The 22,652-nt window shown below is 41.0% G+C and overlaps 2 non-coding genes across 2 annotated transcripts; one reads left to right on the forward strand and one right to left on the reverse strand.

Moving 5' to 3' along the window:
• Positions 1-380: 380 nt before the first annotated feature.
• Positions 381-484, reverse strand: LOC112787101 (small nucleolar RNA R71). Its single transcript, XR_003194533.1, has one exon. It is a non-coding gene; the product is annotated as a small nucleolar RNA R71 (small nucleolar RNA).
• A 14,360-nt stretch (positions 485-14,844) lies between these two features.
• LOC112787007 (small nucleolar RNA R71) lies at positions 14,845-14,948 on the forward strand. The gene has a single exon (XR_003194446.1). It is a non-coding gene; the product is annotated as a small nucleolar RNA R71 (small nucleolar RNA).
• Positions 14,949-22,652: the final 7,704 nt, after the last annotated feature.

The raw sequence follows: 22,652 nt of genomic DNA on the forward strand, positions 1-22,652 counted from the left end.
CAATCCAGAAATAACATTTCAGAAATTTTTGAACAGGAAGAGGAGATGGCAGCCGAAAATAATAATAATGCAAGGAGGATGCAGTAGAAAATAACTTTGAGCTGAAACCTCAATTAGTTTCTCTGATGCAGCAGAACTGCAAGTTTCATGGACTTCCATCTGAAAATCCTTTTCAGTTCTTAACTGAGTTCTTGCAGACATGTGACACTGTTAAGACTAATGGAGTAGATCCTGAAGCCTACAGGCTCATGCTTTTCCCTTTTGCTGTAAGAGACAGAGCTAGAGTGTGGTTGGATACTCAACCTAAGGATAGCCTGAACTCTTGGGATAAGCTGGTCAAGGCTTTCTTAGCCAAGTTCTTTCCTCCTCAAAAGCTGAGCAAGCTCAGAGTGGATGTTCAAACCTTCAGACAGAAAGAAGGTGAATCCCTCTATGAAGCTTGGGAAAGATACAAACAGTTGACCAAAAAGTGTCCTTCTGACATGCTTTCAGAATGGACCATCCTGGATATATTCTATGATGGTTTATCTGAGTTATCAAAGATGTCATTGGATACCTCTGCAGGTGGATCCATTCACCTAAAGAAAACGCCTGCAGAAGCGCAAGAACTCATTGATATGGTTGCTAATAACCAGTTCATGTACACTTCTAAAAGGAATCCTGTGAATAATGGGACGCCTATGAAGAAAGGAGTTCTTGAAGTTGATACTCTGAATGCCATATTGGCTCAGAACAAAATATTGACTCAGCAAGTCAATATGATCTCTCAGAGTCTGAATGGAATGCAACCTGCATCCAACAGTACTCAAGAGGCTTCTTATGAAGAAGAAGCTTATGATCCTGAGAACCCTGCAATAGCAGAGGTGAATTACTTAGGTGAACCTTATGGAAACACCTATCACTCATCATGGAGAAATCATCCAAATTTCTCATGAAAGGATCAAAAGCCTCAACAAGGCTTTAATAATGGTGGAAGAAACAGGTTCAACAATAATAAACCTTATCCATCATCCACTCAGCAACAGACAGAGAACTCTGAACAAAATACTTCTAATTTAACAAACTTAGTCTCTGATATGTCCAAGGCCACTGTGAGTTTCATGAATGAAGCAAGGTCTTCCATTAGAAATTTGGAAGCACAAGTGGGCCAGCTGAGTAAAAGGATCACTGAAATCCCTCCCAGTACTCTCCCAAGCAATACAGAAGAGAATCCAAAAGGAGAGTGCAAGGCCATTGACATAAGCAAAATGGCCGAACCCAATGAGGGAGAGGACGTGAATCCCAAGGAGGAAGACCTCCTGGGACGTCCAGTGACCAATAAGGAGCTTCCCTCTGAGGAACCAAAGGAATCTGAGACTCATCTAGAGACCATAGAGATTCCATTGAACCTCCTTATGCCCTTCATGAGCTCTGATGAGTATTCCTCTTTTGAAGAGAATGAGGATGTTACTGAAGAGCAAACTGCCAAGTTTCTTGGTGCAATCATGAAGCTAAATGCCAAATTATTTGGCATTGATACTTGGGAAGTTGAACCTCCCTTGTTCATCAATGAACTAAGTGATCTGGATCAACTGACATTGCCTCAGAAGAGACAGGATCCTGGGAAGTTCATAATACCTTATACCATAGGCACCATGATCTTTAAGGCTTTGTGTGACCTTGGTTCAGGAATAAACCTCATGCCCCTCTCTGTAATAGAGAAACTGAGAATCTATGGGGTGCAAGCTGCTAAAATCTCATTAGAGATGGAAGACAATTCAAGAAAACAGGCATATGGACAAGTAAAGGACGTGTTAGTAAAGGTTGAAGGCCTTTACATCCCTGCTGATTTCATAGTCCTGGATACTGGAAAGGAAGAGGATGAATCCATCATCCTAGGAAGACCTTTCCTGGCCACATCAAGAGCTGTGATTGATGTTGACAGAGGTGAACTAGTCCTTCAATGGAATGAGGACTCCCTTGTGTTTAAAACTCAAGGATCTCCCTCTGCAACCATGGAGAGGAAGCATGAAAAGCTTCTCTCAAAGCAGAGTCAACCCAAGCCCCCACAGTCAAACTCTAAGTTTGGTGTTGGGAGGCCACAACCAAACTCTAAGTTTGGTATTGAACTCCCATATCCAAACTCTAAGTTTGGTGTTGGAGAGTTTCAACAATGCTCTGAACATCTGTGAGGCTCCATGAGAGCCCACTGTCAAGCTATTGACATTAAAGAAGCGCTTGTTGGGGGGCAATCCAATTTTTATTTATCTAACTATATTTTTCTTAATTATATGTCTTTATAGGTTCATGATCATGTGGAGTCACAAAATAAATATAAAAATTGAAAACGGAATCAAAAACAGCAGAAGAAAAATCACACCCTGGAGAAGCATCTGTCTGGCGTTCAGCGCCAGAACAGAGCATGATTCTGGCGCTGAACGCCCAAAATGGGCAGCTTCTGGGCGCTGAACGCCAGAACAGGCATGGTTTTGGCGTTCAACGCCAGAAATGGCACACAAATGGGTGTTGAACGCCCAAAATGGCCACCAACCTGGCGCTGAATGCCCAGAGTTGTGTGCAAAGGCATTTTTACATGCCTAATGGGTGCAGAGATGTAAATCCTTGAACACCTCAAGATCTGTGGATCCCACAAGATCCACTCAGGATCTGTGGACCCCACAGGATCCCCACCTACCTCTACTCACTTCTTCTCACCACTCTCTTTCACACAACCCCATAAACACTCTTCCCCAAAAACCCTTCACCAATCACCTCAATCTCTCTTCCCCATCACCTCTTCACCACTCACATCCATCCACTCTTCCCCATAAACCTACCTCATAAACCCCACCTACCTTCAAAATTCAAAACCAATTTCCCACCCAAACCCACCCATATGACCGAAACCTTCCCCCCTACCTTCCCTATATAAAGCCCTCCATTCTTCTTCAAATTCACACAACACAACCCCTCTATACCCTTCTTGGCCGAACCACATCACCTTCTCCCTCTCCTCCATTTCTTCTTCTTCTTCATCTATTCTTTCTTCTCTTGCTCGAGGGCGAGCAAAATTCTAAGTTTGGTGTGGTAAAAGCATAAGCTTTTTGTTTTTTCATTACCATTGATGGCACCTAAGACCGGAGAATCCTCTAGAAAGGGGAAGGGGAAGACAAAAGCTTCCACCTCCGAGTCATGGGAGATGGAAAGGTTCATCTCTAAAGCCCATCAAGACCACTTCTATGATGTTGTGGCCAAGAAGAAGGTGATCTCTGAGGTCCCTTTCAAACTCAAAAGAAATGAGTATCCGGAGATCCGACATGAAATTCAAAGAAGAGGTTGGGAAGTTCTAACAAATCCCATCCAACAAGTCGGCATCCTAATGGTTCAAGAGTTCTATGCTAATGCATGGATCACTAAGAACCATGATCAAAGTAAGAACCCGAATCCAAAGAACTATGTTAAAATGGTTCGGGGGAAATACTTAGATTTTAGTCCGGAGAATGTGAGGTTGGCGTTTAACTTGCCCATGATGCAAGGAGATGAACGCCCCTACACTAGAAGGGTCAACTTTAATCAAAGGTTGGACCAAGTCCTTATGGACATATGCGTGGAAGGAGCTCAATGGAAGATTGACTCCAAAGGCAAGCCGGTTCAACTAAGAAAATTGGACCTCAAGCCTGTAGCTAGAGGATGGTTGGAGTTCATTCAATGCTCAATTATTCCCACTAGCAACCGGTCTGAAGTTACTATAGACCGGGCCATCATGATCCATAGCATCATGATTAGAGAAGAGGTGGAAGTTCATGAGATTATACCTCAAGAACTCTACAAGGTGGCTGACAAGTCCTCCACTATGGCAAGGTTAGCCTTTCCTCACCTCATTTGCCACCTATGCAATTCAGCTGGGATTGACATAGAGGAAGATATCCTAATTAAAGAGGACAAACCCATCACTAAGAAAAAGATGGAACAAGCAAGAGAGCCCAGTCATGGAGCTCAAGAGGCGCAAGAAGCTCATTACCATGAGATCCCGGAGATGCCTCAAATGCACTTTCCTCCACAAAATTATTGGGAGCAAATCAACACCTCCCTAGGAGAATTGAGTTCCAATATGGGACAACTAAGGGTGGAACATCAAGAGCACTCCATCATGCTTCATGAAATAAGAGAAGATCAAAAAGCAATGAGGGAGGAGCAACAAAGACAAGAAAGAGACATAGAAGAGCTCAAGGACATCATTGGTTCCTCAAGAAGGAAACACCACCATCACTAAGGTGGATTCATTCCTTGTTCTTATTTCTTCTGTTTTTCGTTTCTATTTTATGTGCTTATCTGTGTTTGTGTCTTCATTACATGATCATTAGTAGTTAGTAACTGTGTCTTAAAGTTATAAATGTCCTATGAATCCATCACCTCTCTTAAATGAAAAAAATGTTTTAATTCAAAAGAACAAGAAGTACATGAGTTTCGAATTTATCCTTGAACTTAGTTTAATTATATTGATGTGGTGACAATGCTTCTTGTTTTCTGAATGTATGCTTGAACAGTGCATATGTCTTTTGAAGTTGTTGTTTAAGAATGTTAAATATGTTGGCTCTTGAAAGAATGATGACTAGGAGACATGTTATTTGATAATCTGAAAAATCATAAAAATGATTCTTGAAGCAAGAAAAAGCAGCAAAGAACAAAGCTTGCAGAAAAAAAAATTTAGGCGTGTAAATCATGTTGCTTGTATGCGAAGTTTGTATTCGTAGGTTTTGATGAATGACAAACCAACAAACGACATGAAAGACAAACCAACAAATAACTTGAATGAACAAGCATGTTGAAAGATCAACCAACATTCAACGTTGAGGAATGAAGAATTGAAAGCAACACAACAACAACAAGAAACTCAAGTCCACAACATTTGAAGACAAGTATAGTGTCTTAGGACTTAGGTAACTTCTTGTTAAGAACCAATTGCTAAATCTCTCAACACACACTCACAAAATGTTTTGATGCACATCTTGCAATTCGATGCTAGCCAAATGGTTTAAAAACTTGTTTTCAAAGGTACAAAAGCATAGGAATTGACTCCAACAAGTTTGAGATCAATCCTAAGTATTTTGAAGTGATTTTAAGCCATTCTTTAAGGTTTGCATCGATGCACACTCATCTTGCATCGATGCAAAGCATGCGACGACTTGTTGCATCGATGCAAAGATGTTTGCATCGATGCAACCTAGCTGAAAATTCAAATTTCAGCTTCAAAGACACATTTGCATCGATGCAAAGTGTTATGCATTGATGCAAATGATTCAAAAACATAAAAAACGGCTAGTTTTGACAAAAAGGCTCCATCCCATTAACTCCCCAACGTTTCTAAGGTTTGGGGAGTCTATAAATAGATGGATTGAAGCCTTATTTCATATACTTGAGTATTTGCAAACTATCTTGTTCATATTTTTTCATTCTACACATTTTTTTAAGGTGTTATAATACACAATTTGAGAGAGCAATATCAATTGGTTCAATAGTGCTAAACTTGTAATCATACACTCTTCTAGAGAGTACTCATTTCGTCTCAACAATTCTTTGAGAATTGTTTTCTTGTACACTTTGTAAATTGGAGTGTGATCTCCAAGGTTGAGTCAAGAGTTATAAACACTATAGTCGGTGAGGATACCAAAGAAGTATACTAAGTACTCAAGGCAAATCTTAGAGAAGGTATCTCTAAGTGGAGTGGGTTAGTATACGAGTGGTGATCATATACCGTGAGGTGTTAGAAACTAAGGACTCGGATTGTAAAAGGTTTTGCGCGAGCACCTTGAAGCTTGGCAATAGTGGAACTTCTCAATAGCGATTGAGAAAGAAAGTGGACGTAGGACAAGGATTGTGCCGAACCACTCTAAATAGCGTTTGCATCTCTCCAAACTCATCTCTTCAATATTATTGTCTTTTACCTTTGAGCAAATAAATTGTGATCGAAAAGTAGCTTCGTAAGTACTTAAGGAATAGCTTAAGTCCGATTGGTGAAAAGCTTGATCAATTTATTTGAGTTGGTGTCTATTGGAAAGTAAAAGCTCCTTATAAATGCTTAGCAATTGAGTTAAGCTCTTGGAAAAATACTAGTACAATAACACTTTTGTATATTGTCTTTAACTTTCGCAAAAAGATTCATTGTTGTTGCAATACTCAATTCACCCCCCCTCTTGAGTAATTGTGCATAGGTTCTACAAGGCGAAAAAAAAATAGAAAGAAAAAGAAAAAGCAAGCAGAAAAAGCCAAAAGCTCTTAAAACCAAAAGGCAAGAGAAAAAAGCCAATAACCCTTAAAACCAAAAGGTAAGGGCAAATAAAAAGGATCCCAAGGCTTTGAGCATCAGTGGATAGGAGGGCCTAAAGGAATAAAATCCTGGCCTAAGCGGCTAAACCAAGTTGTCCCTAACCATGTGCTTGTGGCGTGTAGGTGTCAAGTGAAAACTTGAGACTGAGCGGTTAAAGTCAAGGTCCAAAGCAAAAGAAGAGTGTGCTTAAGAACCCTGGACACCTCTAATTGGGGACTTTAGCAAAGCTGAGTCACAATCTGAAAAGGTTCACCCAATTATGTGTCTGTGGCATTTATGTATCCGGTGGTAATACTGGAAAACAAAGTGCTTAGGGCCACGGCCAAGACTCATAAAGAAGCTGTGTTCAAGAATCATCATACTGAACTAGGAGAATCAATAACACTATTGGTGCACAAATTGTGAATCACACTTTTCACAACTCGTACCACTGACCAGCAAGTGCACTGGGTCGTCCAAGTAATACCTCACGTGAGTAAGGGTCGAATCCCACGGAGATTGTTGGTTTGAAGCAATCTATGGTTATCTTGTAAATCTTAGTTAGGAAGTCAATTATGTTTATCAGTTGAATTGCAAATAAACAAGAGAGCATGGATTAAAGGTTACTTGTTATGCAGTAATGGAGAATATGTTGGAGTTTTGGAGATGCTTTGTCTTCTGAATCTCTGCTTTCCTCTGTCTTCTTGTTCACGCACGCACGTCCTCCTATGGCAAGCTGTGTGTTGGTGGATCACCGTTGTCAATGGCTACCTTCCATCCTTCCAGTGAAAACTATGCTCACGCGCTCTGTCACAGCACGGCTAATCACTGGTTGGTTCTCGATCCGGTTGGAATAGAATCCCTTGATTCCTTTGCGTTTGTCACTAACGTCCAGCCTTCAGGAGTTTGAAGCTCGTCACAGTCATTCAATCCTTGAATCCTACTCAGAATACCACAGACAAGGTTTAGACTTTCCGGATTCTCATGAATGCCGCCATCAATTCTAGCTTATACCACGAAGATCCTGATTAAGAGATCTAAGAGATACTCATTCAATCGTATATAGAACGGAGGTGGTTGTCAGGCACACGTTCATGGTTTGAGGAAGGTGATGAGTGTCACAGATCATCACCTCCATCACAGTTAAGCGCGAATGAACATCTTAGATAGGAACAAGCGTGTTTGAATGAAAAACAGAAATACTTGCATTAATTCATCGAGACACAGCAGAGCTCCTCACCCCCAACAATGGAGTTTAGAGACTCATGCCGTCAAAGAGTACAAAGTTTAGATCTAAAATGTCATGAGATGAAAAATAAGTCTCTAAAAGTTGTTTAAATACTAAACTAGTAGCCTAGGTTTACAAAAAATGAGTAAACTATGATGGATGATGCAGAGATCCACTTCTGGGGCCCACTTGGTGTGTGCTGGGGCTGAGATTTAAGTAATTCACGTGCAGAGGCCATTTGTGGAGTTGAACGCCAGTTTTTGTGCCAGTTTGGGCGTTCAACTCCAGCTTTTGATCCTTTTCTGGCGCTGGACGCCAGAATTGGGCAGAGAACTGGCGTTGAACGCCAGTTTACGTCGTCTATCCTTGTGAAAAGTATGGACTATTATATATTGCTGGAAAGCCCTGGATGTCTACTTTCCAACGCAATTGGAAGCATGCCATATCGAGTTTTGTAACTCCAGAAAATCCACTTTGAGTGCAGGGAGGTTAGAATCCAACAGCATCAGCAGTCCTTTTTCAGCCTAAATCAGATTTTTGCTCAGCTCCTTCAATTTCAGCCAGAAAAATACCTGAAATTACAGAAAAACACACAACTCATAGTAAAGTCCAGAAATATGAATTTTTCCTAAAAACTAATGAAAATAGACTAAAAACTAACTAGAACATACTCAAAACTATATGAAATTAACCCCAAAAAGCGTATAAAATATCTGCTCATCAACTATCTGAACCCTGAGTTCCTATAGATGCCAATCGTTCTGAACCTCAATGGATAGAGTGAGATGCCAAAACTATTCAAGAGGCAAAAAGCTATAAGTCCCGCTCATATGATTGAAACTATGTTTCATTGATAGTTTGGAATTTATAGTATATTCTCTTCTTTTTATCCTAATTGATTTTTAGTTTCTTGGGGACAAGCAACAATTTAAGTTTGGTGTTGTGATGAGCGGATAATTTATACGCTTTTTGACATTGTTTTTAGTATGTTTTTAGTAGGATCTAGTTACTTTTAGGGATGTTTTCATTAGTTTTTATGTTAAATTCACATTTCTGGACTTTACTATGAGTTTGTGTGTTTTTCTGTGATTTCAGGTATTTTCTGGCTGAAATTGAGGGACTTGAGCAGAAATCAGATTCAGAGGTTGAAGAAGGACTGCTGATGCTGTTGGATTCTAACCTCCCTGTACTCAAAGTGGATTTTCTGGAGCTACAGAACTCGAAATGGCGCGCTTCCAATTGCGTTGGAAAGTCGACATCCAGGGCTTTCTAGAAATATATAATAGTCCATACTTTGGCCAAGAATAGATGACATAAACTGGCGTTCAACGCCAGCTTTCTGCCCAAATCTGGCGTCCAGCGCCAGAAAAGGAGCCAAAACCAGAGTTGAACGCCCAAACTGGCACAAATACTGGCGTTCAACTCCAAGAAGAACCTCTACACGTGCAACACTCAAGCTCAGTCCAAACACACACCAAGTGGGCCCCGGAAGTGGATTTATGCATCAATTACTTACTTCTGTAAACCCTAGTAACTAGTTTATTATAAATAGGACCTTTTACTATTGTATTAGACATCCTGGATTGTATTTTGATCCTGTGATCACGTTTTGGGGGCTGGCCTCTCGGCCATGCCTGGACCTCTCACTTATGTATTTTCAACGGTAGAGTTTCTACACTCCATAGATTAAGGTGTGGAGCTCTGCTGTTCCTCAGAGATTAATGCAAAGTACTACTATTTTCTATTCAATTCATCCTATTTCGCTTCTAAGATATTCATTCGTACTTCAATCTGAATGTGATGAACGTGACAATCATCATCATTCCCTATGAACGCGTGCCTAACAACCACTTCCGTTCTACATTAGAATTGAATGAGTATCTCTTAGATCTCTTAATCGGAATCTTCGTGGTGTAAGCTAGAATGATGGCGGCATTCAAGAGAATCCAGAAGGTCTAAACCTTGTCTGTGGTATTTCGAGTAGGATTCAATGATTGAATGACTGTGACGAGCTCGAAACTCGCGATTGCAGGGCGTTAGTGACAGACGCAAAAGGATAGTAAATCCTATTCCAGCATGATCGAGAACCGACAGATGAATAGCCGTGCCATGACAGGGTGCGTTGACCATTTTCACTGAGAGGATAAGATGAAGCCATTGACAAGGGTGATGCCTCCAGACGATTAGCCGTGCCGTGACAGGGCATTGGATTATTTTCCCGAGAGATGACCGAAAGTAGCCATTGACAGTGGTGATGTATCACATAAAGCCAGCCATGGAAAGGAGTAAGACTGATTGGATGAAGATAGCAGGAAAGCAGAGGTTCAGAGGAATGAAAGCATCTCCATTCGCTTATCTGAAATTCTCACCAATGAATTACATAAGTATTTCTATCCCTATTTTATTATATTATTTTCGAAAACTTCATAACCATTTGATATCCGCCTGACTGAGATTTACAAGGTGACCATAGCTTGCTTCATACCAACAATCTCCGTGGGATTCGACCCTTACTCACGTAAAGTATTACTTGGACGACCCAGTGCACTTGCTGGTTAGTTGTGCGAAGTTGTGAACCATGGTATTGGCATCATATTTTTGGCGCCATTACCAGGGAAAGAAAGAGCGATGAATTTTACATAATTAAAGTGTAATCACAATTTCTGCGCACCAATGGTACTTTACTCTGGGGTTTTCCCCCATGTTGCCCAGATAATGCTTGAGTCTTTGTCCATTCACTGTAAAAGTCCTCTCTGAACCTTCATCCGTGATTTCGATGTGGCCATATGGTGATACTTTTGTAACCATGAAAGGTCCGGACCACCTTGACTTGAGTTTTCCTGGGAACAGCCTTAATTTAGAATTGTAAAGGAGTACTTGCTACCCTTTTTCGAAACTCCTGGGTGCCAGATGCATGTCATGTTTTCTCTTTGCCTTCTCTTTATACATCTTAGTGTTTTCATAGGCTTGTGACCTGAATTCCTCCATCTCTTGCAGCTGCAAGATCCTTTTTGCACCAGCAGCAATACTGTCAAAATTTAGTATCTTGATAGCCCAAAGAGCTTTTTGTTCCAGCTCCAGTGGTAAATGACAAGCCTTCCCATAGACTAGTTGATATGGAGACATTCCAAGTGGAGTTTTGAATGCTGTTCTGTATGCCCAAAGAGCATCATCCAACTTCTTCGACCAATCTTTTCTAGATGCGCCCACAGTCTTTTCCAGGATCCTCTTCAACTCTCTGTTGGATATCTCAGTTTGCCCACTTGTTTGAGGATGGTAAGGTGTGGCTACTTTGTGTTTTACCCCATATCGTAAGAGGAGAGCTTCTAGTGGTTTGTTACAAAAGTGGCTCCCTCCATAACTGATAAGGGCTCTTGGGACTCCAAACCGGCTAAAGATATTCTTCCTGAGGAAGTTCATGACTACCTTGTTATCATTAGTTGGGGTTGCAATAGCCTCTACCTACTTGGAAACATAATCCACTGCTACCAGGATGTACTTGTTTGCATATGAGGTTGGGAATGGTCCCATGAAATCAATTCCCCAAACATCAAACAGTTCCAGTTCCAAGATGAAATTTTGTGGCATGGCGTTTCTTTTGGGCAGGTTTCCAGATCTTTGGCATTCATTGCAGCTTTTTACTAGTTCCTTGGCATCTTTGAAAAGGGTGGGCCAAAAGAATCCGCTTTGTAACACCTTTGCTGCAGTTCTGTCCCCTCCAAAGTGCCCGCCATAGCATGAACTGTGGCAGTTCCACAGGACTTCTCTCCCTTTCTCTTCCGAAACACATCTTCTAAGAATTCCATCTGAACATTTCTTGAAGAGATATGGCTCGTCCCAGACAAAGTATTTTGTATCATTCATGAGCTTCCTCTTTTGATGTTTATTGATCCCTGGGGGTAATGCCCCAGTTGCCTTGAAATTTGCAATATCTGCGAACCATGGTGCTTTGTGAACTGTCATCAACTGCTCATCAGGGAAGAGCTCGTTCACATTTGTATCATTTTCTCCACCTTGGTCATCAGAGATTCTGGATAGGTGATCTACCACCTTGTTCTCCACTCCTTTCTTGTCTCTGATTTCAATATCGAATTCCTGCAACAATAAGATCCACCTTATTAGTCTTGGCTTTGATTCTTGCTTGGCAAACAAATATTTAAGTGCTGTGTGATCTGTAAAAACAATCACTTTAGCACCAATGAAGTATGATCTAAATTTGTCAAATGCAAAAACTATTGCTAGCAACTCCTTTTCAGTAGTGGTATAATTTCTTTGAGTTTCATTAAGGACTTTGCTAGCATAGTATATCACACGAACTAGGTTATCTTTTCTTTGTCCTAACACTGCCCCAACTGCAAAATCAGATGCATCGCACATCAATTCAAATGGTAGGTTCCAATCAGGTGGGGAAATGATAAGAGCAGAGGATAACCTCATTTTCAAATGTGCAAATGCTAGCATGCATGTTTCATCAAAGATGAATGGTGTATCAGATACATGGAGATTGCTTAAGGGCTTGGCTATCTTTGAAAAATCTTTAATGAACCTTCTGTAAAAACCAGCATGCCCTAAAAAACTTCTAATTGCCTTGACATCACTGGGTGGGGGTAGTTTTTCAATAAGTTCTACTTTAGCTCTATCAACCTCAATGCCTTGGTGAGAGACCTTGTGACCAAGGACTATTCCTCTTGTCACCATGAAGTGGCATTTTTCCCAGTTCAAGACCAAATTGGTCTCTTGGCATCTTTTCAATACCAAGGCGAGGTGATGTAGGCAACTAGGAAAAGAATCTCCGAATACCGAGAAATCATCCATAAAAACTTCAATGAATTTTTCTATCATATCTGAAAAGATAGAAAGCATGCAGCGTTGGAAAGTTGCAGGGGCATTACATAATCCAAATGGCATGCGCCTATAGGCAAACACTCCATACGGACAGGTAAATGAGGTTTTCTCTTGGTCTCTTGGATCAACCACTATTTGGTTATATCCTGAATAACCGTCGAGAAAACAATAATATGCGTGCCCTGCAAGTCTTTCCAACATCTGATCCATGAATGGAAGGGGAAAATGGTCCTTTCGTGTAGCCTCATTGAGTTTCCTGTAGTCTATGCACATCCGCCATCCTGTGACGGTCCTTGTAGGTATGAGCTCGTTTTTCTCATTGGTAACCACAGTGATCCCTCCCTTCTTTGGCACAACATGTATGGGGCTAACCCAAGGGCTGTCCGAAATTGGGTATATGACCCCTCCTTGCCAAAGCTTCATAACCTCTTTCTGTACCACTTCCTTCATGATTGGGTTCAGCCTTCTTTGGGATTGAATGGATGGCTTGGCATCGTCTTCCAACAGTATTTTATGCATGCATATGGCTGAACTGATTCCCTTCAAGTCAGCAAGGGTCCATCCAATGGCATCCTTATGCTCCCGCAGCACCTTGAGTAGCTCGTCCTCTTGATCTTGACTGAGGGATAAATTTATGATCACTGGGTAGTTTTCATTTTCTCCTAGATATGCATATTTGTGAGTGGGTGGCAATGCTTTGAGTTCAGGTTTGGGTGCTTCTGATTTTTTGTTCCCTTCCTTTGGTGCATCTGGTATATGTATTTCTGCTGTAGCTACCTCTTCACTTGATTCAGATTCTTCCTCCACCAATCTCTCATTCTCTTCAGGTTCATCTTCTTCAAAATTCTCCTGCACTTCATCCTCAAGTGCATCTAACCTCATGCATTCCCTCAATTGTTCCGGTGGATAACTCATGGCCTTGAACACATTGAATGTCATCTTTTCATTGTGTAATCTCAGGGTGAGGTCACCCTTCTGGACATCAATGACAGCTTCAGCAGTGGCCAAGAATGGCCTTCCCAAGATGATGGAGGTCTTGGCGTCTTCCTGCATGTCCAGCACCACAAAATCTGCTGGGAATATGAAATCTCCTACTTTTACTAGCAAATCCTCTACTATCCCGTGAGGGAATTTGAACAACCGGTCTGCCAGTTGTAGAGCCATTTTTGCTGGTTTAGACTCCTCAATTTTTATCTTTCTCATCATAGCTACTAACATCAAATTGATGCTGGCCCCTAAGTCACAAAGAGCCTTTTCTACTGTGATTTCTCCTATAATGCAAGGGATCTGAAAACTCCCAGGATCCTTCAGTTTCTGAGGTAGTTTATGCTGAATGATAGCACTGCACTCTTCAGTTAGTATCACAGTCTCATTGTTCTTCCAGCTTCTCTTCTTAGTCATTAGCTCCTTCAAAAACTTGGCATAAAGTGGCATTTGTTCTATGGCTTCAGCAAATGGTATGTTGATTTGTAGCTTCTTGAATATTTCCAAGAATCTCAAGAACTGGTTGTCATCTTCCTTTTTCTTCAATAGCTGGGGGTATGGAGCTCTTGAGACGTTCAGTTGGGGTATCTTTTTTCTTTCTGCAGACTTGGCGTAGGGGGTTGCATCCCATCTTGCTCTTCTTCCTTTTCATTTGAGCCTTCTTCTTGTGGTTTTTGGGGATGTTCCTTCAGTTCCTTCCCACTCCTAAGTGTGATAGCTTGACACTCCTCCCTTTTGCTTGAATGGGCATCATAGCAAAAATTGTGGTTAGGAAGCTGCTTAAACAGATAGCTGATTTGTGTCTCCAGTTTTGTGATGGCAGCATTTTGATTCTGCATGTTTGACTGCACTTCCTCTCTGAATGCTTTACTGTCTTGAATGTCTCTGCATATTCCTTCAATGAAGGTTTCGATCTTAGAGAGCTTGTCATCAATTGATGGGTGATTCGGAACAGATGTGCTATTTTGATTTTGATAATCATATGAAGAAGTGTTGTTGTAGGGGTGTTGAGACGTCCTCTGTGCGACTTGCTTTTGATCTTGCTCACTTCCCCACCCAAAGTTTGGGTGGTTTCTCCATCCAGGGTTGTTAAGTCTTGGAATATGGATCATAGTTTTTCCTTGGTGAATTCCCAATGTAGTAGGCTTGCTCCTGACTCCCCTCTGCTTCTTCATTCACTCCTTCTTGGATTGTTGATGAAGATGAGATTGTTGCTACTTGGTTCCTCTCCATCTTCTTGGTGAGGTCAGCCAGCTGCTAGGTAATGAGCTTGTTTTGGGCCAACAGAGCATCTACATTGTTTAGCTCCATCACTCTTCTTGTGTTCCCTCTTTCGGAAGCATAGAAGTAGTCGTTTTCTGCTACTGTTTCAATAACATCTATGGCTTCCTCAATGGTCTTCTTCTTGTTCAAGGATCCTCCAGATGAATGGTCTACGGCCTTCTTTGACTCATAAGAGAGCCCTTCATAGAAAATGTGCAGCTGGACCCATTCGTTGAACATGTCAGGTGGACACCTCCTTGTTAAGTCCTTGAACCTCTCCCATGCTTCATACAGAGTCTCACCATCTTGTTGCCTGAAAGTTTGAACCTCAGCTCTCAGCCTATTGATTCGTTGAGGAGGGTAGAATCTTGCTAAGAATTTGTTCACCACATCCTCCCAAGTTGTCAAGCTCTCCCTTGGGAAGGATTCCAGCCACTTGGCTGCCTTGTCCCTGAGTGAGAAGGGAAATAAGAGCAGTCTATAGGCGTCAGGATGAACACCATTAGATTTCACTGTGTCACATATTCTCAGGAAGGTGGTCAAATGTTGATTGGGGTCTTCTTGAACACCTCCTCCAAATGAACAGTTGTTCTGAACAAGGGTGATGAGCTGTGGTTTAAGTTCAAAGTTGTTGGCATGGATTGTTGGTTTTTGGATGCTACTTCCACAATTGCCTGGGTTTGGATTGATGTAAGAGCCCAAAACTCTTCTATCCTCCCCAGCATGATTTGCTCCACCTCCTCTGCCATGGTTGTGAGTCTCTTCTTCATGATGATTTTCCATGTTTTCTTCCATGTTAGGTTCAAAGTATTCCTCAAAGTGTTCCTCCTCTTCTTCAGTACCAACTACACGTTTTTCTTTTGCCTCCCTCCTTAGTCTAAGGAAGGTTCTCTCAGGTTCAGAATCAAAGGAAGTTGAAGCCCCGCTTCTTCTCCCTGTCATACAACCAACAAGTACAAGCAAAGAGAATAGGTGCAGACAGTATTTGTGTCAGAATTGCTGTTAGTTGTGGGTGATACAATATATTAAACAGTTAGTGGGTTAGCAAACAGAATTGAAAATAACAAAGAAAAACAAAAGAGTAGAGGGGGAAGGGAAGAAGTTTAACTAAAACAAAAAGCAAATCACTCAAACAGAAAAATAAAATTCACAAAATAAAAATGCTCAATCTAGTGATCTTCCAATTTAATCATTGTTGATGCACAATCAATCCCCGGCAATGGCGCCATAAACTTGATGCACGGAAAATATGTCTCTCAACAAATCTCCCTTCGGCAAGTGTACCGAATTTGTCGTCAAGTAAAAACTCACAATAGAGTGAGGTCAAATCCCACAGGGATTGATTGATCAAGCAAATTTAATTAGAAGAATGTTCTAGTTGAGCGAATCCAGAATTTGGGTTGAGAGTTGCAGAAAATAAAATGGCAGGAATGTAAATAACAGAAAAGTAAATGCTTGAATTAAAGGACTGGAAGTAAATGACTGAAAATAAATTGCAGAATTGTAAATGGGAATGGGGGATTTGCTCATAAAAGTAAATGGCAGAAATTAAAGAGAATGGGTAAGATCAGAGATTGGGAGTTCATTGGGCTTAGGAGATGTTGCAATTCTCCGGATTAAGTTCATTTTCATCTCTTCCTCAATCAATGCACTCATTGATCTCCTTGGCAATCTTAAGTGATTGAATTACAATTTCTTGCAATTCAATCTCTCAAATCTTGATCAATAGCCAATTCCTTGGTCAATTGCTCATGAGAAGAGATGAAGTATGGTCACTGATTATACCACATGCATTTCCCAAATCAAGTATTGAGAGGGTTATAGTCACATACCCATCCAAACCCAATTTGGTCCAGCATGAGAAAGCATTTCTAGCTTGATCTCTTCATTCCTCTTTCAAGGTTCAAAAGAGATCCAAGTTTGAATAGCTTCTCTTCCAAGATAACTACTCAATTGGATGAAGATCGAAAGCTTTCAAGTAAAATCAAGAGGAAAGATAGAAGAAGAATAATGAAAATTAGTATTGATCCATCAAATTACAACAGAGCTCCCTAACCCAATGAAAGGGGTTTAGTTGTTCATAGCTCTTGAAAATGAAAACAAAGATGAAGAATACATCATAAAACTAGAAATTGCAAAGAAAGTAAAATACAGAGAGTAGTTCTCTTTTTCCTAGCCTCCAGAACTTCTTCTCAATTCAAAGCTACTCCTATATATACTACTCTTCTCAGCTTCTAGTGTGATTCTTCAAGTCTTGGGCCTTTGGATCTTGAGTTTCAAGCAATTCCTTTCTTTATTTGGGCTTGGCTTTACTTGCAGAGAGAAAGTGCGAAGTGGGCGGAGACTTTAGTTCAGGACGTTAGGGGTGTTAATATTTAGTGAGAATATAAGTTCGAGAACGTTAGTGACACTTAACATTGTCACTAACGTTCCAATGCACCCCTTTGCCTCACGTTAAAACCCACGTTAACTAGGTTAACGTGGCTTTTAAAGTTGCCTTGTTAACCTTCGAGAACGTTAGTGACACTCAACATTGTCACTAACGTTCCAGTGTGCCCCTTCTTGCTTCACATTAAAGCCCACGTTAACTAGATTAACGTGGCTTCTAACATGGCCCTTGCCATCCTTCGAGAACGTTAGTGACATTCAACATTGTCACTAACGTTCCAATGTGCCCCTAGGTCTCATGTTAGAGTCCACGTTAACTAGGTTAACGTGGCGTCTAATGTGGCCATCTTTAGCCATCCCAACGTTAGTGACAATGTTGAGTGTCACTAACGTTGGCTCATCCTTCATTCCTCATCGTTAGCTTCCACGTTAACCAAGTTAACGTGGAAGTTAACGTGACTCTTGGGGGTTGTGTGGTTGCTTCAACGTTAGTGACAATGTTGAGTGTCACTAACGTTGTCGACAACTCTTCATCCTTTACGTTAGTTCCCACGTTAACCAAGTTAACGTGGGAGTTAACGTGGTACTTTGCACCATAGGCCAACGTTAGTGACAATGTTGAGTGTCACTAACGTTGGCTTCTCTTCCCCCCTTAACGTTAGAGGCCACGTTAACTAGGTTAACGTGGCTTCTAACGTGGCCACTTATGAGTAATTGCCAACGTTAGTGACAATGTTAAGTGTCACTAACGTTGGCTCAACTTCTCTTCTCCATGTTAGAGTTCACGTTAACTTAGTTAACGTGACTCTCTAACGTGGGCATTGATGGCTTTTTTCTTGAGAGTGTTATTGGCAATCACTTTTCTCATTAACCATGCAAGTTACCTCCCCTTTTCTTGCTTCCTTTTGGTCTTGAAATCAAGCAATAAAGTGCATCAAAACTCTAGTCCAAGTCATGAGTAATGCAACATAATATTTGTCACTAAACTTATGCAAAATCCTCATGAAATTATGTAAAATGCACAATGTATGCTTGAATCAAGGCATAAGTGAATATCTACCCAAAACTAGCTTATTTCCTAAAGAAATGCATGAAACTAACCTAAAAACAGTAAAGAAAAGGTTAGTGAAACTGGCCACGATGCCCTGGCATCACAACACCAAACTTAAAGCTTACTTGTCCCTAAGCAAGTACTGGAACAAGAAAATGATGAATGGAATATCCAGAGGAATGAGTCATTCTTGTGGAGGTCATGTTACTGATTTTATGGTGGTTTCATGCATAGCAACTTAGGTTCATTCCATTACTGGCTTTCAGACCTTTATCATGTCCCTAAACACCCACTTTGTTTATATCCTATGAGACTTTTATTCATTGATCCTTTTATTGTTATTTCAAGGGTTATTTGTGTTATTTAGGCTAAGTGCTCTGTACGGGGGCAACTCTTTAAGATAAGTTTTCAGCCAACACTCCCGAACCAGTTGGTTCAAGGTGCTAGGTGTTGAAGCACCCCTAAGGACTTACTCCCTCAAGTCTCTCCCCCATACATACACACCACAGGCATATAGTTTGTTTATTTTCTTTTCTTGAGACCTTGGTGTCTAGCACCTCTTTGGATTACTAAATGCTCTGTAGTGAGGGTTACTCTTGATAGTGGATTTTCAGCTGATAATCCCGGGTTAGTTAACCCAAGTTACCAAGTGATAAGGCACCCCTAAGAGCTTATTCATCCAAGTAGATCCCTCACACAGGAGCACCACAGACACTTGCCTCAAGATTAAAACCATTGATGCCTAGCCTTATTGCTTACTCTTTTTCTTTTGTTTTTCACTTCCATTGTTCTTTCCCTTTTCTCTTCTTAGGATCTTGTTATTAACTTAGTCTCATGAGTGTATCCAAAGCAAAGTATTTAGGCCAGATAATTGTCATCCCAGCCTTGTAGTTGAACCAACTTAGCTAACTTATGACTACCCCAAAGATTCATGAATGCACTTCCACAATATGAACTCTACCCTGGTCTTTTGAAAACAATCATTCTCTTTTTATTTGATTTAAAGGGACAAGCATACAAGTAAGTTAAGTGATGGTGCAGTAACATAAAGACTAGTGCACATAGACCTATTCAGAACTTAAAAGACAGAATTTAAAAAGGGTTCAACTACGAGTAACTACAAATCAAAAGTGCATTCAGACTTCCAACTTTCAACAATTCTGAGTACAATGGAATTAGGTAACAATACAACCTTCGAGTGATGATCTCTTTGTCATCATCCTAGTTCTTGCTGCCTCGCTTCTTTGGGTGAAGGTGCACCATTTCCTTATAAGATTCCTACAAGGTTACTGGAAGTTGCTTGTTCCCAAAGCACTTGAGACATAGTTAGCTTACATGTATGCTTGTGCCTCTCGAGCTCAATTTGGTGTGTGAACACCAAACTTAGTTCTTTGCCCAGTACAAAACATTGCATATATGCAGAGACCCTCATATCTTGTTATCAACAAAGCAATGATCACCTATAGTCTAACTACATCTAAGTGGTTTCTCTTGATTGGATGGAGCTAGCAATGTTCTTTTGGAGTGGAGTGTAATTCTAATCAATGTCCTTTAGTGAAACACCAAACTTAGAACTACACTATCACTCTTGGATTGTTCTGGTGTGGAACACCAAACTTAGCTCCTTACAATACAGGGGAAACAACTTTATGATTTTTATTGAAATAAAGATGAAAGTGAAACTACCTGAGGTTGGGTTGCCTCCCAACAGAGCGCTCTTTTATCGTCACTAGCTCGACGAGTCCTTAATTACTTGAGATGGTACTTTACTCTGGGGTTTTCCCCCATGTTGCCCAGATAATGCTTGAGTCTTTGTCCATTCACTGTAAAAGTCCTCTCTGAACCTTCATCCATGATTTCGATGTGGCCATATGGTGATACTTTTGTAACCATGAAAGGTCCGGACCACCTTGACTTGAGTTTTCCTGGGAACAGCCTTAATTTAGAATTGTAAAGGAGTACTTGCTGCCCTTTTTCGACACTCCTGGGTGCCAGATGCATGTAATGTTTTCTCTTTGCCTTCTCTTTATACATCTTAGTGTTTTCATAGGCTTGTGACCTGAATTCCTCCATCTCTTGCAGCTGTAAGATCCTTTTTGCACCAGCAGCAATGCTGTCAAAATTTAGTATCTTGATAGCCCAAAGAGCTTTGTGTTCCAGCTCCAGTGGTAAATGACAAGCCTTCCCATAGACTAGTTGATATGGAGACATTCCAAGTGGAGTTTTGAATGCTGTTCTGTATGCCCAAAGAGCATCATCCAACTTCTTCGACCAATCCTTTCTAGATGTGCCCACAGTCTTTTCCAGGATCCTCTTCAGCTCTCTGTTGGATATCTCAATTTGCCCACTTGTTTGAGGATGGTAAGGTGTGGCTACTTTGTGTTTTACCCCATATCGTAAGAGGAGAGCTTCTAGTGGTTTGTTACAAAAGTGGCTCCCTCCATCACTGATGAGGGCTCTTGGGACTCCAAACCGGCTAAAGATATTCTTCCTGAGGAAGTTCATGACTACCTTGTTATCATTAGTTGGGGTTGCAATAGCCTCTACCCACTTGGAAACATAATCCACTACTACCAGGATGTACTTGTTTGCATAGGAGGTTGGGAATGGTCCCATGAAATCAATTCCCCATACATCAAACAGTTCCAGTTCCAAGATAAAATTTTGTGGCATGGCATTTCTTTTGGGCAGGTTTCCAGATCTTTGGCATTCATTGCAGCTTTTTACTAGTTCCTTGGCATCCTTGAAAAGGGTGGGCCAAAAGAATCCGCTTTGTAACACCTTTACTGCAGTTCTGTCCCCTCCAAAGTGCCCGCCATAGCATGAACCGTAGCAGTTCCACAGGACTTCTCTCCCTTCCTCTTCCGAAACACATCTTCTAAGAATTCCATCTGAACATTTCTTGAAGAGATATGGCTCGTCCCAGACAAAGTATTTTGCATCATTCATGAGCTTCCTCTTTTGATGTTTATTGATCCCTGGGGGTAATGCCCCAGATGCCTTGAAATTTGCAATATCTGCGAACCATGGTGCTTTGTGAACTGTCATCAACTGCTCATCAGGGAAGAGCTCGTTCACATTTGTATCATTTTCTCCACCTTGGTCATGAGGGATTCTGGATAGGTGATCTGCCACCTTGTTCTCCACTCCTTTCTTGTCTCTGATTTCAATATCGAATTCCTGCAACAGTAAGATCCACCTTATTAGTCTTGGCTTTGATTCTTGCTTGGTAAACAAATATTTAAGTGCTGTGTGATCTGTAAAAACAATCACTTTAGCACCAATGAGGTATGATCTAAATTTGTCAAATGCAAAAACTATTGCTAGCAACTCCTTTTCAGTAGTGGTATAATTTCTTTGAGTTTCATTAAGGACTTTGCTAGCATAGTATATCACACGAACTAGGTTATCTTTCCTTTGTCCTAACACTGCCCCAATTGCAAAATCAGATGCATCGCACATCAATTCAAATGGTAGGTTCCAATCAGGTGCGGAAATGATAGGAGCAGAGGATAACCTCATTTTCAAATGTGCAAATGCTAGCATGCATGTTTCATCAACAATGAATGGTGTATCAGATACAAGGAGATTGCTTAAGGGCTTGGCTATCTTTGAAAAATATTTAATGAACCTTCTATAAAAACCAGCATGCCCTAAAAAACTTCTAATTGCCTTGACATCACTGGGTGGGGGTAGTTTTTCAATAAGTTCTACTTTAGCTCTATCAACCTCAATGCCTTGGTGAGAGACCTTGTGACCAAGGACTATTCCTCCTGTCACCATGAAGTGGCATTTTTCCCAGTTCAAGACCAAATTGGTCTCTTGGCATCTTTTCAATACCAAGGCGAGGTGATGTAGGCAACTAGAAAAAGAATCTCCGAATACCGAGAAATCATCCATAAAAGCTTCAATGAATTTTTCTATCATATCTGAAAAGATAGAAAGCATGCAGCGTTGGAAAGTTGCAGGGGCATTACATAATCCAAATGGCATGCGCCTATAGGCAAACACTCCATACGGACAGGTAAATGAAGTTTTCTCTTGGTCTCTTGGATCAACCACTATTTGGTTATATCCTGAATAACCGTCGAGAAAACAATAATATGCGTGCCCTGCAAGTCTTTCCAACATCTGATCCATGAATGGAAGGGGAAAATGGTCCTTTTGTGTAGCCTCATTGAGTTTCCTGTAGTCTATGCACATCCGCCATCCTGTGACGGTCCTTGTAGGTATGAGCTCGTTCTTCTCATTGGTAACCACAGTGATCCCTCCCTTCTTTGGCACAACATGTATGGGGCTAACCCAAGGGCTATCCGAAATTGGGTATATGACCCCTCCTTGCCAAAGCTTCATAACCTCTTTCTGTACCACTTCCTTCATGATTGGGTTCAGCCTTCTTTGGGATTGAATGGATGGCTTGGCATCATCTTCCAACAGTATTTTATGCATGCATATGGCTGAACTGATTCCCTTCAAATCAGCAAAGGTCCATCCAATGGCATCCTTATGCTCCCGCAGCACCTTGAGTAGCTCGTCCTCTTGATCTTGACTGAGGGATGAATTTATGATCACTAGGTAGTTTTCATTTTCTCCTAGATATGCATATT

The sequence above is a fragment of the Arachis hypogaea genome, chromosome 20 (genome assembly GCF_003086295.3).
Source record: "Arachis hypogaea cultivar Tifrunner chromosome 20, arahy.Tifrunner.gnm2.J5K5, whole genome shotgun sequence".
Taxonomy (NCBI): domain Eukaryota; kingdom Viridiplantae; phylum Streptophyta; class Magnoliopsida; order Fabales; family Fabaceae; genus Arachis; species Arachis hypogaea.